The 13,826-nt window shown below is 40.2% G+C and overlaps 1 protein-coding gene across 4 annotated transcripts in view; it reads left to right on the top strand.

Annotated features, from left to right (window-relative positions):
- Nucleotides 1-13,826, top strand: part of LOC124789978 (copine-8-like) — a 232,275-nt gene that overhangs the window by 77,939 nt on the left and 140,510 nt on the right. The gene's annotated exons all lie outside the window — the stretch shown is intronic.

Here is a 13,826-nt window from a genome sequence, read left to right as displayed (position 1 = left end):
TTTGAAGAATGGGGAGTCTGTATGGAAGTGGGGGAGGAGCATCGGGTCACGGAGAGGACATGGAGGGAGTGCTGCATGGGGAAGCAGCGACGTACGGTCACAGGAAAGATTTGGAGAGTGAAGCAGTTTTGCGCGTGGTCACAGGATATAGAAATATTTCGTAGTGCCGACTTGTGCACTTGTGAAATTTCCATGGCTTTTGCATTGAAGACATTTTATGCGTTTAGAAGTGAATATCTCGTGAGCTATGCTGTTGTTCATAACTAATTATGTGAAGTAGGTACCTATTGTTTCCCTGTTATTCAACTTATAATTTATTCTATTGCTGGACCATCGACACCTTTTTTCAGTAATAAACGGCATTCTGAAAGGTACTTCTGCTATCATACTCATCATTTAAAATCATTTAAAATAGTACCTCCAGATTTTATTTATTTGCTATCTTTCATTTATAAATTCCTGTGTTACATTCAAAATTCGCAGTTGCGAAGTGATAGGAACCTTTGACCATTTGATTCATGTCTGTATTCATATTGTATACCGTAGACTCAGCAATATTGGGCTTGTAATGCGGCAACTATGTATCCCAGCCGCTAGACAACGAAACCAGCCAAATCTTGTAATATTTCAACTCTGAGTCTGAGGGTATGTAGTTGAGGGTCACACCTCATCATTTTTAATTTTTCGAAAGCCCCCAACAGCTAAACAGAAATTATCATTCAGATCGTATCCCATAGCAACTGAACTACAGAAATTTAGTGGTTTATCAGTCGGTTATCAGTAGATAATATGCTTCATCCTGACCATTCATGCAGAAATATCATTATGTGTATAGGAGAAGACAATCTTGCTCACTTCTTTGTATAATAGGGTACAAACTGTAGTACTATGATGGATGAAAATAACACAAATCCCAATAAAACCTTTTTAATAGCGCATGTATGTTTGTCTTTTGAGGGAGTTGCTTGCAATTATTTTTTCAGTATTGTTGAACTGGAAAGTGGGGTAGGGGAAGGTATTTTTGGGACACTGTTTGCAGCTCTTGAAAAGTAGAACATTAAGTAAAATGTACTAAAAATCCATCTCATAGGTATTGCAATAGATAGTGCATCAACAATGATTGCACCTTACACAGTCGTAGTCACTCTACTATGTCATCATTTACATAAGGACTTCATTGTTGTGCATTCTTTGAATCATAAAATGGAACAAGCTGTCCATGATGTTGTGAATAATGTGGTAGATGTATATCTTACACACTCATTTTTTGATTCCTTATTTTAATGTGTTCCCAAAGTCCCAAACATCAGAGACTAGTACAGGGTGTTTCACAAAAATTATCCCTTGGCTATTAAAACTAGGCCATGTTTTTCATGTACGTTGGATTGCTTCACCCTTTTAACATTTTTCAGGCTCATACTGAAAGTCAGAGTTCTATTGTCCATCTATTTGAAAAACTGTGACATGATGCTTCCTGATCAGTTCTTGAGAGACCTAAATTTGACAGGCTGTTACAATATGTGATGAAGTAGTTAATTATAATGAAATTATTTGTTCTTTAGGAAACCCTAGAAGCTCTTCGAGTACTATCATTGTTTATGCAAAACAGAAACTCTTGAAACATAGCGCAAATGGCTATTCATTCAAGTAAGAAGGTGGATTTTAAATTAAGTGAAAGCTAATGAGCATCATTCATTAAAAATTTCCAAATCTATAAAGAGACTTCTCAATACATTCCCAATTAAATGAAAGTACTTACAGAAAGCTGCGTACATTATGCCTATATCTATGGCTGAATGTGAACATGGATTTAGTCCCATGAATTTAACACTGATTTATCAGAGAAATCATTTGCAAATCCTGAATCTTTTGAATCTACTTTTTATTTAAGTAAGTGGATCTCCACTGCATCGCTTCGATGCAGAAGAATTTACAGAAAGATGGATAAAGTTTCAACATCACACCTTGACAAACCAACTGGCAAATCCTTGAATCTTCAGGAGAAGTCTCATTGATCTCATCTGTTCAGCTAAACTCTGTAAGTTAAAATGACAGGCATCTACTGTGGTATGATTCTGTAAATCAGTTTTATCCATAATATGCTTCCAAGATACATCAAGAAGGCAACCACAAATTTTATGTAGGTAATTAACATGCATGAGAATAAGTGTGTAATATAGTTGCTATATTCATACATATTATAAAAATGTATGTATTGTTTAGGAATAAAGGAAATGAGTCATCGAAAGGCAGAGGCACTGCGCCATTGATAGGTACACAAACAAAAGGTACAGAACTTTGCTAGCTTTCGGAATGCACTTCCTTATTCAAACAGAGAGCTGCATCAAACCAGTCTCAGGACTGAAGACCACAACAACAACAACAACAACAACAACAACATGGAAACACACACACACACACACACACACACACACACACACACACACACACACACACACACACACACCTCTCCCCTCGTATCGTGCTTAGTCGACTGCCAGCTCTTTCCTGGCCCAAGTTGAGTACACTTATCATGGGCCAAGAAAGAACTAGCAGTCGACTGAGCACAATGTAGGGAGACAGGCTTTTTTTTGTGTGTGTGTGTGTGTGTGTGTGTGTGTGTGTGCGTGTGTGTGTGTGTGTTTTTCCTTGTTTACCCTACAAACTTGAAAAAGGAAGTGCATTCTTAAACCTAGCAGAGCACTGTAGCTTTTGTTTGTGTACCTATCAACGACACAACACTTCTGCCTTTCGGTGAGTTATCTCCTTCATTCCTAAATAATTTGTAATTCTCAACCAGACCAAACGAAAGCGTTGGTATGCTGATAGGAGACAAAAAACACACAAACACACACACAAATTTCAAGCTTTCGCAACCCACGGTTGCTTCATCAGGAAAGAGGGAAGGAGAGGGAAAGACGAAAGGATGTGGTTTTTAAGGGAGAGGGTAAGGAGTCATTCCAATCCCGGGAGCAGAAAGACTTGCCTCAGGGGGAAAAAGGTACAGGTAAACACTCGTGCACGCACACGCACACACATCCATCTGCACATATACAGACACAAGCAGACATTGTAAAGGCAAAGAGTTTGGGCAGAGATGTCAGTCGAGGCAGAAGTGCAGAGGCAAATATGTTGTTGAGTGACAAGTGATGTACAAGGGCAAGCAACTTGAAATTAGCGGAGGTTGAGGCCAGGTGGGTAACGGGACGAGAGGATATATTGAAGGACAAGTTCCCATCTCCGGAGTTCTGATAGGTTGGTGTCAGTGGGAAGTATCCAGATAACCCAAACGGTGTAACACTGTGCCAAGATGTGCTGGCCGTGCACCAAGGTATGTTTAGCCACAGGGTGATCCTCATTACCAACAAACACTGTCTGCCTGTGTCCGTTCATGCGAATGGACAATTTGTTGCTGGTCATTCCCACATAGAATGCTTCACAGTGTAGGTATGTCAGTTGGTAAATCACGTGGGTACTTTCACACGTGGCTCTGCCTTTGATCGTGTACAACTTCTGGGTTAAAGGACTGGAGTAGGTGATGGTGGGAGGGTGCATGGGACTGGTCTTACACCGGGGGCGGTTACCAGGGTAGGAGCCAGAGGTTAGGGAAGGTGGTTTGGGGATTTCATAGGGATGAACCAACAGGTTACGAAGGTTAGGTGGACTGTGGAAAGACACTCTTGGTGGAGTGGGGACAGACAGTCTCCCATCCTTCATCAAAGACACCAACCACTTTCTCGAATGCCAGAAATCCTTACCCAATCTGTTACCCTCAGAAACCATCCTTGTAACCATTGATGCCACTTCCTTACACACAAATATTCCGCACGTCCAGGGCCTTGCTGCGATGAAGCACTTCCTTTCACACCGATCACCTGCCACCCTACCTAAAACCTCTTTCCTCATTACCTTAGCCAGCTTCATCCTGACTCACAACTTCTTCACTTTCGAAGGCCAGACATACCAACAATTAAAGGGAACAGCCATGGGTGCCAGGATGGCGCCCTCGTACACCAACCTATTTATGGGTCGCTTAGAGGAAGCCTTCTTGGTTACCCAGGCCTGGCAACCCAAAGTTGGGTACAGATTTATTGATGACATCTTCATGATCTGGACTCACAGTGAAGAAGAACTCCAGAATTTCCTCTCCAACCTCAACTCCTTTGGTTCCATCAGATTCACCTGGTCCTACTCCAAATCCCATGCCACTTTCCATGACGTTGACCTCCATCTGTCCAATGGCCAGCTTCACACATCCGTCCACATCAAACCCACCAACAAGCAACAGTACCTCCATTATGACAGCTGCCACCCATTCCACATCAAACGGTCCCTTCCCTACAGCCTAGGTCTTCGTGGCAAACTAATCTGCTCCAGTCCGGAATCCCTGAACCATTACACCAACAACCTGAAAACAGCTTTCGCATCCCGCAACTACCCTCCCGACCTGGTACAGAAGCAAATTACCAGAGCCACTTCCTCATCCCCTCAAACCCAAAACCTCCCACAGAAGAACCCCAAAAGTGCCCCACTTGTGACAGGATACTTTCCGGGACTGGATCAGACTCTGAATGTGGCTCTCCAGCAGGGATACGAGTTCCTCAAATCCTGCCCTGAAATGAGATCCATCCTTCATGAAATCCTCCCCACTCCACCAAGAATGTCTTTCCGCCGTCCACCTAACCTTCGTAACCTCTTGGTTCATCCCTATGAAATCCCCATTCCACCTTCCCTACCCCTCTGGCTCCTACCCTTGTAACTGCCCACAGAGTAAAACCTGTCCCATGCACCCTCCCACCACCACCTACTCCAGTCCTGTAACCCGGAAGGTGTACACGATCGAAAGCACACACGTGATTTACCAACTGACCTGCCTACACTGTGAAGCTTTCTATGTGGGAATGACCAGCAACAAACTGTCCATTCGCATGAACGGACACAGGCAGACAGTGTTTGTTGGTAATGAGGATCACCCTGTGGCTAAACATACCTTGGTGCATGGCCAGCACATCTTGGCACAGTGTTACACCGTCCGGGTTATCTGGATACTTCCCACTAACACCAACCTGTCAGAACTCCAGAGATGGAAACAATGTCATCGGCGAACCTCAAAGTTTTTATTTCTCTCCCTGGATTTTAATACCAACTCCAAATTTTTCTTTTGTTTCCTTTACTGCTTGCTCAATATACAAATTGAATAACATCGGGGAGAGGCTACAACCAAGTCTCTTCCCGTTACCCACCAGGCCCCAACCTCTGCTAATTTCAAGTTGCCGCCGCTCATACCTCACCTGTCATTCAACAACATCTTTGCCTCTGTACTTCCGCCTCGACTGACATCTCTGCCCAAACTCGTTGCCTTTACAAATGTCTGCTTGTGTCTGAGTGTGTGTGGATGGATGTGTGTGTGTGTGTGAGAGTGTATGTTGTTGTTGTTGTGGTCTTCAGTCCTGAGACTGGTTTGATGCAGCTCTCCATGCTAATCTATCCTGTGCAAGCTCCTTCATCTCCCAGTACATACTGCAATCTACGTCCTTCTGAATCTGCTTAGTGTATTCATCTCTTGGTCTCCCTCTACGATTTTTACCCTCCACGCTGCCTTCCAATGATAAATTTGTGAGCCGTTGATGCCTCAGGACATGTCCTACCAACCGATCCCTTCTTCTAGTCAAGTTGTGCCACAAACTTCTCTTCTCTCCAATCCTATTCAATACCTCCTCATTAGTTACGTGATCTACCCACCTAATCTTCAACATTCTTCTGTAGCACCACATTCCATACAAATACTTTCAGAAACGACTTCCTGACACTTAAATCTATACTCGATGTTAACAAATTTCTCTTCTTCAGAAACGCTTTCCTTGGCATTGCCAGTCTACATTTTATATCCTCTCTACTTCGACCATTATCAGTTATTTTGCTCCCCAAATAGCAAAACTCCTTTACTGCTTCAAGTGTCTCATTTCCTAATCTAATTCCCTCAGCATCACCCGACTTAATTCGACTACATTCCATTATCCTCATTTTGCTTTTGTTGATGTTCATCTTATATCCTCCTTTCAAGACACTGTCCATTCCGTTCAACTGCTCTTCCATGTCCTTTGCTGTCTCTGACAGAATTACAATGTCATCGGCGAACCTCAAAGTTTTTATTTCTCTCCCTGGATTTTAATACCTACTCCAAATTTTTCTTTTGTTTCCTTTACTGCTTGCTCAATATACAGATTGAATAACATCGGGGAGAGGCTACAACCAAGTCTCACTCCCTTCCCAACCACTGCTTCCCTTTCATGTCCCTCGACTCTTATAACTGCCATCTGGTTTCTGTACAAATTGTAAATAGCCTTTCGCTCCCTGTATTTTACCCCTGCCACCTTTAGAATTTGAAAGAGAGTATTCCAGTCAACATTGTCAAAAGCTTTCTCTAAGTCTACAAATGCTAGAAATGTGGGTTTGCCTTTCCTTAATCTTTCTTGTAAGATAAGTCGTAAGGTCAGTATTGCCTCACGTGTTCCAACATTTCTACGGAATCCAAACTGATCTCCCTGAGGTCGGCTTCTACCAGTTTTTCCATTCGTCTGTAAAGAATTCGCATTAGTATTTTGCAGCTGTGACTTATTAAATTGATAGTTTGGTAATTTTCACATCCGTCAACACCTGCTTTCTTTGGGATTGGAATTATTGTATTCTTCTTGTAGTCTGAGGGTATGTCGCCTGTCCCATACATCTTGCTCACCAGATGGTAGAGTTTTGTCAGGACTGGCTCTCCCAAGGCCGTCAGTAGTTCTAATGGAATGTTGTCTACTCCCGGGACCTTTAGAATTTGAAAGAGAGTATTCCAGTCAACATTGTCAAAAGCTTTCTCTAAGTCTACAAATGCTAGAAATGTGGGTTTGCCTTTCCTTAATCTTTCTTGTAAGATAAGTCGTAAGGTCAGTATTGCCTCACGTGTTCCAACATTTCTACGGAATCCAAACTGATCTCCCTGAGGTCGGCTTCTACCAGTTTTTCCATTCGTCTGTAAAGAATTCGCGTTAGTATTTTGCAGCTGTGACTTATTAAATTGATAGTTTGGTAATTTTCACATCCGTCAACACCTGCTTTCTTTGGGATTGGAATTATTATATTCTTCTTGTAGTCTGAGGGTATGTCGCCTGTCCCATACATCTTGCTCACCAGATGGTAGAGTTTTGTCAGGACTGGCTCTCTCAAGGCCGTCAGTAGTTCTAATGGAATGTTGTCTACTCCCGGGGCCTTGTTTCGACTCAGGTCTTTCAGTGCTCTGTCAAACTCTTCACGCCGTATCGTATCTCCCATTTCATTATCATCTGCATCCTCTTCCATTTCCATAATATTGTCCTCAAGTATATCGCCCTTGTATAGACCCTCTATATACTCCTTCCACCTTTCTGCTTTCCCTTCTTTGCTTAGAACTGGGTTTCCATCTGAGCTCTTGATATTCATACAAGTGGTTCTCTTTTCTCCAAAGGTCTTTCTAATTTTCCTGTAGGCTGTATCTATCTTACCCCTAGTGAGATAAGCCTCTACATCCTTACATTTGTCCTCTAGCCATGCCCGCTCAGCCATTTTGCACTTCCTGTCGATCTCATTTTTGAGACGTTTGTATTCCTTTTTGCCTGCTTCATTTACTGCATTTTTATATTTCCTCCTTTCATCAATTAAATTCAATATTTCTTCTGTTACCCAAGGATTTCTACTAGCCCTCGTCTTTTTACCTACTTGATCCTCTGCTGCTTTCACTACTTCATCCCTCAGAGCTACCCATTCTTCTTCTACTGTATTTCTTTCCCCCATTCCTGTCATTTGTTCCCTTATGCTCTCCCTGAAACTCTGTACAACCTCTGGTTTAGTCAGTTTATCCAGGTCCCATCTCCTTAAATTCCCACCTTTTTTGCAATTTCTTCAGTTTTAATCTACAGTTCATAACCAATAGATTGTGGTCAGAGTCCACATCTGCCCCTGGAAATGTCTTACAGTTTAAAACCTGGTTCCTAAATCTCTGTCTTACCATTATATAATCTATCTAATACCATTTAGTATGTCCAGGATTCTTCCATGTATACAACCTTCTTTTATGATTCTTGAACCAAGTGTTAGCTATGATTAAGTTATGCTCTGTGCAAAATTCTACCAGACGGCTTCCTCTTTCATTTCTTAGCCCCAATCCATATTCACCTACTATGTTTCCTTCTCTCCCTTTTCCTACTGTCGAATTCCAGTCACCCATGACTATTAAATTTTCGTCTCCCTTCACTACCTGAATAATTTCTTTTATCTCATCTTACATTTCTTCAATTTCTTCATCATCTGCAGAGCTAGTTGGCATATAAACTTGTACTACTGTGATATGTGGAACATACTAATTTGGTGCACAGTTACTGTCTAGAAAGGAACACTGTGAGTGTGTATACCTGTCCTTTTTTCCTCCTAAGGTAAGTATTTCCGCTCCCGGGATTGGAATGACTCCTTACCCTCTCCCTTAAAACCCACATCCTTTCGTCTTTCCCTCTCCTTCCCTCTTTCCTGATGAAGCAACCGTTGGTTGCAAAAGCTTGAATTTTGTGTGTATGTTTGTGTTTGTTTGTGTGTCTATCAACATGCCAGGGCTTTCGTTTGGTGAGTTACATCATCTTTCAGTGGTTTAAGAGGAGATGTGGAACATACTAATTTGGTGCACAGTTACTGTCTGGAAAGAAACACTATGTGGATATGAACCACCTACCAGTCAAAGGGGTGTGTGTGTGAGAAAGCATCATAGCCTATGATGCGTGGATACCCTTACTTTGGTCATCTAGCATTTTTGAATGAGAGCACTTATTGACTTGTAACAAACTTTAAACATAATTTCAAACCTTTATGAAACTTTTTCTCGCTGACAGCCCCCACAAAATGATGAAACGGAAAATGTTTAGCACTTACTACATTTTTGTTGTTCATGAAGTAAAACTGCTACATCATGCACGATGCTTAATTTTGTTATTTCTTTGCTGTGAATTAGCAAACAGTATCCACATAAGTCTCTGAATGTGCCTACAAAAATATATGATTGTATGATGCACAGTTCCGGAGAGGTGACGTCAGTTACTGAAGTAATTAATGTAGAGTAATGAAATTTTGGGAATACATTTGTCTAGGGAACATATTTAAGAGATTAACATTGCAAGATCACAGGTTGATATAAGTGTGAGATAAGCCTTGCAGATATGAAATGCTGGTACATTAATAAGCATTGTAACCACAGAATGTTGAATGCAAGTATGCAGATGGGCTTGCATTGTGTTGTACAGGTGCTGGATGTCAGCTTGTCGGATGGAGTTCCTTACTTGTTGCACTTGGTCGATCAATACAGGGACAGTTAATGCTGTTTGAGGATGATGCTGGAGTTGTCTCCCACGATGTCCCATATGTGCTCGATTGAAGACAGATCTGATGATCGAGCGGCCCAAGAGAACTTGTGGACACTCTGTAGAACATGCTGGGTTACAACCGTGGTATGTGGGGGAACATTATCCTGTCAGAAAACGCTCCCTGGAATGCATTTCATAAATGGCAGCACAGCAGGTCAAATCACCAGTTTGATAGAAAGATTTGTAGCGAGGATGCATGGGATAATCACAAGAGTGCTCTTGCTGTCATAATAAATCACTTGTGAAACCATAATTCCAAGAGTTGGTCCAGTGTTTCTAGAATACAGACAGGTTGGTTACAGTCCCTCAACTGGCCTCCTCCTAACCAAAACATGGCATCACTGGCACTGAGTTAGAACTAGATTTCCTCATAAAAAGCAACAGACCTCCTAGCTGACTCCCAATGAGCTCTCACTTGACATCACTGAAGCCATGGTTTGGGTTTAGGTGAATTCATGCTACAGAGCATCTGGCGCAGAGCTTTCATTGAAGTAACCAGTGTGTAACAGTTCATTGTGTCAATGTTGTGCCAACTGCTGTTCAGATTGCTACTGCAAATGCAGTATGATGCACTAGAGTCATACTCCGAACATGGACTGTCTTCGCTCTAGATAGTGCCATGTGCCAGAGCCCAGTCTTCTTGCAACCATACGTTCTCATGACCACCGCTGTCAGCAATCATGTACAGTGTCTACATTCGTGCCAAGTCTTTCTGCAGTGTTGCAGAAGGAACATCCAGGTTCTAGTAGCCTTATTACACGACCTTGTCCAAACTCGGTGAAGTGTTGATAATGGGATCTTCGTCGCCTTAAAGGCATTCTTTACTAACATCAACTCACCATGTCTAATGTAAAAGGTAACTAATGCTCATGACCGTCACAGTGAGCATTTAAAGCAAACCTGATTTGCATCCTCACAGTGGCACTATTAGTGGTGTGTGTGTGTGTGTGTGTGTGTGTGTGTGTGTGTGTGTGTGTGTGTTTTAAACTGTTGCCCGAATTGAAATAAGAACTTTGGCGGGAGTGAAGTTTTGGACTGGATATACATTGACAAAAGAGAATCTGTAGTCAAAGAAATATCAGATAACTGATAGTAGAAAGTCTGATAGGGCCACAGTAAGAACATCAACCACTAATAATGAATCCAAAGAAGAATAAGAGTATAACTCAACAAACCAGATGTAATATGTGCTTTTACCACTTGGGGGTGTCCTAGTGTGTTAAAATGGCACACTGATTTGTTGCATCAGACCCATTCTTTATAGTCAGATTCGATATCTGCTGATGGAAATTCTTGTTGTGGCCCTATCACCCTTTCTACTACCAGTCAGTCTGATATTTCTTTGACTACAGGTTCTTTATTGTCAATGTCTATCCAGTCCTAAATTTCATCTCGCAGCAAAGTACATATTTTGGTGGAGTCTGTTTCTTCTTCATAGGCTTTTGGCCAGAGTTTTCACCATGGCTTTGGAAGAGTAGCAGGCTTAATTTTATTCCATGCTAAAGTGGTTTCAAAAATAGCATCTTTAATGTTAATTTTTTATTTTATTTATTTATTAACCTTTGGTGCACTTTTTGTGTTTACTGCCAAAGTTGAACTAGGCAAATAAGCCAAAGTAGACCTGTTTCATCAGCATTGTAGATATGACTAGCAGCTAAGTTATGGTGTTTAACCATGTTGCAAAAAAGTGTCTGTATGTTCTTTAGCTGAATTTTAATCTTCCAATCATAACTCCCCGCTTACACCAAGCTTCTGAATTCCATAATGAGTTTTGAATTGGTATAGCGAACTAAAAGAACAAACATTCAGTTTCTGACCACCTCATATCATCACAGAACTGTTTGCATTTTTTCTGTAATCATAGGCCCAGTTACAGGTTTTACTTCAGACCTTATGGCACAGATACACATGTACAAAATTTCATCCAACTGATCTAGTTTGGACTTAGTCAAAGTTTTTCATTATCATTATTCAGTTTCTTTTACTGCCTTATTTCTGTTCTCATCTTTCTCTGCCCAAATAAAGATGTCAAGCTTTTGTTGTATCATAAGTGTAACATGCCTATGTTTCATGTTAATTTGTTTTGAGAGATTTTTGGTTAAGAAAACATTCCCGCAACAATACTCAGCACTGCTGTAATCGTGGTATAGAAGAGCATTAATTGTGATTACACTTGAAAACACACTTTTTAATCACATAGATGATTTGTGCGTGACAGAAGCTATCTGACAAACAATTGTTGGCACTACATGGGTCAAAATTGTTGACCACTACAAAGTGCTACTGAATGCCACCAAATGTGTCTGAAATATCCAGTATGTATGAAACAATGCCAGGTTATTGAATGCGCAGGACTGTTGGAAGCCAGATTAATGGGCTTTTACTTTACACATGTTACCTAACTGATACACAAAATATAATATGTTTTTGTTATTTCAAAAATTAGGCCTACCAAGACTAATTTGGAAAATAAATATTTATGAAGTTTTACGCTTACCTTTTGTGATGCTAACAAGCTATTTTTATACTGGTAGCTTTATAACTGCAACACATTTTTACAGCCTGTTCATTGCAGATACACAGAACATTTTTCCCTCTCATCCATTCCAGACAGAAAATTGTGTTATTTAGCATTTTACTATGATTTTTGATTCTTTGGGCTTGCTTCCTATTATTTTTGATGTTTTAAGACTTTATTTTCTTTGTTAACAGAAGTTTTTATGGTTTCACATGCATTTTTATTTATTTTTTTCACAAAAACAACCAGAAAGATGACTGATATACCCACAATTCTGTTAGTATGCTCTGTTTGTTATTAGATAGTTACAAAGATTTTTGATATCTGTAGATCATCTGTCCATAATCAGTATATTATACTACCATAACAGTGAGCCGAATCATTTCATTGGCCACAAATATGTGTAACAGGTAACCTGTACCACCAGTTTGTTTTGTGCCCAGGGAATTCGATGTTTGAGGTACTGCAACTTCATTTTGCCTGAGACGTGTTAAAAGACTACTGATTGTGCATCTTTTTTAGTCTGAATTACCCAGTAGTGTACATAGACATTGTTCTGTTTTGGTCAGTGACAGAAATTCACAGTTGCGTGTAAATTGTTGTTACATGTAATATACATATAGTTCAATTACTTTTGAATGCATTATGGGAACAGCAGTGATCAATGTCTTGTAAATAATTACTATTAAAAACAGTCTTGATCACAATTTATTTTATAAGGTGACCGGTTTCGACCACTGCTGTGGTCATCTTCAGACCATTGAGTGGAAACCCCTTTCTGTTGGAGAATCACAAGTCAAAGGGGTGTGTGTGTGAGAAAGCATCATAGCCTATGATGCGTGGATACCCTTACTTTGGTCATCTAGCATTTTTGAATGAGAGCACTTATTGACTTGTAACAAACTTTAAACATAATTTCAAACCTTTATGAAACTTCTCCAACAGAAAGGGGTTTCCACTCAATGGTCTGAAGATGACCACAGCAGTGGTCGAAACCGGTCACCTTATAAAATAAATTGTGATCAAGACTGTTTTTAATAGTAATTACATATAGTTCACTTTCAGGCACATATGAAACAGCATCTTTGAACTGAGGAATAGGTTTCAAATCCCATCGTGGCTGTTGAAATTTATGCTGCCTGTGGTTTCATTATGTAAAAGCTCACTGTGTTTTCCAAGGAAAAAAATATGGCTGATTTCTTCTATGTTCTTATTCAACTGAAGTAGAACTCAGTCATCCATTGCAGCAATGTTGGTGAGATGTTAAACTGTAATCTTCTTGGAAGTCAAGATTAAGAAGAAAAAACTTTCTGTTTCCCAGCATATTCTGACAAACTGCTGTAATAGAAGTCCATTTTTTTCTGGTCTTATCAGATCAGGATGTCCTTGTTTTCCACCAAAATATGTCAAACCATTTTTCTTATTATACAAGATTTGAACATGCAGTAGTGCGTGCAAAAGCACATTGGAACATCCATCCTACTGTACAGCTTGGAATTGATAATAACTCAGGAGAACATCCATTCTTTCAACACCATATTTAATGTCTATCAAATAACCCACACATAAGACAAAGTATAGAAAATGGAAATCTGTATCCACAGTCATCAAGATTAATTCATTTCTCTGTATGATGATTTTAAGGGTACATCTACAATTTTATCAGGTATCATAAGTAATTACAATGTTGGTGAATTTAGTTATGTGGTACTGTCTACTTTATAACACAATACCTTGGAAAAATTTAGTGTTAATATTGAATGAAAAAATGAGAAAGTGAAAAATAACCATGAATCTGTGATCAGGACAGGGAAAAGGTCCAACCAGGTAGAGAGTTTTGAGTGAAAAACTTATAGTTAGTTTTGATCTCACACTTGCAA

Source organism: Schistocerca piceifrons, chromosome 3 (assembly GCF_021461385.2).
Source record: "Schistocerca piceifrons isolate TAMUIC-IGC-003096 chromosome 3, iqSchPice1.1, whole genome shotgun sequence".
NCBI classification, from domain to species: domain Eukaryota; kingdom Metazoa; phylum Arthropoda; class Insecta; order Orthoptera; family Acrididae; genus Schistocerca; species Schistocerca piceifrons.
Note: the sequence above shows the minus strand (reverse complement) of the source record. Positions and strands in the feature narration are given on the sequence as shown.